At 37.5% G+C, this 528-nt stretch overlaps 1 non-coding gene across 1 annotated transcript; it reads left to right on the top strand.

The window, feature by feature from the left end:
- Nucleotides 1–201: 201 nt before the first annotated feature.
- Nucleotides 202–308, top strand: LOC139887282 (small nucleolar RNA R71). Its single transcript, XR_011773120.1, has one exon. It is a non-coding gene; the product is annotated as a small nucleolar RNA R71 (small nucleolar RNA).
- The last annotated feature ends 220 nt before the right edge of the window (nt 309–528 follow it).

Genomic DNA, 528 nt, shown 5'->3' with positions numbered 1-528 from the left:
TCGTCTCTAGCCGCATTAGATGAACGAAGAATATCTTTTTCTTGGTGCCACTTATGTGAATTGGAGGCTGTGTTATCAATAATTTTGTGAGCTTCAGTTGCGATTTTCTTCATAATGGAACCACAAGCTGCTGTGTCGATGTCTTTTCGTGTAGCAACGTCGCATCCTTGGTAGAATATTTGTACTATTTGATAAGTGTCTAAACCATGTTGAGGACATCCTCTCAACAACTTTCCAAATCTTGTCCATGCCTCATATAATGTTTCATTTGGCTTCTACGCGAACGTAACAATTTCTCCTTGAAGTCTCACGGCTTTAGATGCCGAAAAGAATCTTTTAAGAAAATTTTCAACTAAAACATCCGATATGTCAATCGCTCCTTTAGGTAATGATTCTAACCAATCTTTGGCTTCTCCCTTTAAAGTCCAGGGAAATAACATGAGATAGATATGTTCATCCTCAACTTCTCTGATTTTAAATAGAGTACAGATCCTATTAAAAGTTCGAAGATGTTCGTTTGGATCTTCC

This window comes from Rutidosis leptorrhynchoides, chromosome 1 (genome assembly GCF_046630445.1).
Source record: "Rutidosis leptorrhynchoides isolate AG116_Rl617_1_P2 chromosome 1, CSIRO_AGI_Rlap_v1, whole genome shotgun sequence".
NCBI lineage: Eukaryota > Viridiplantae > Streptophyta > Magnoliopsida > Asterales > Asteraceae > Rutidosis > Rutidosis leptorrhynchoides.
The sequence above is the reverse complement of the archived record's forward strand: the minus strand, read 5'-3'. Positions and strand labels throughout refer to the sequence as shown.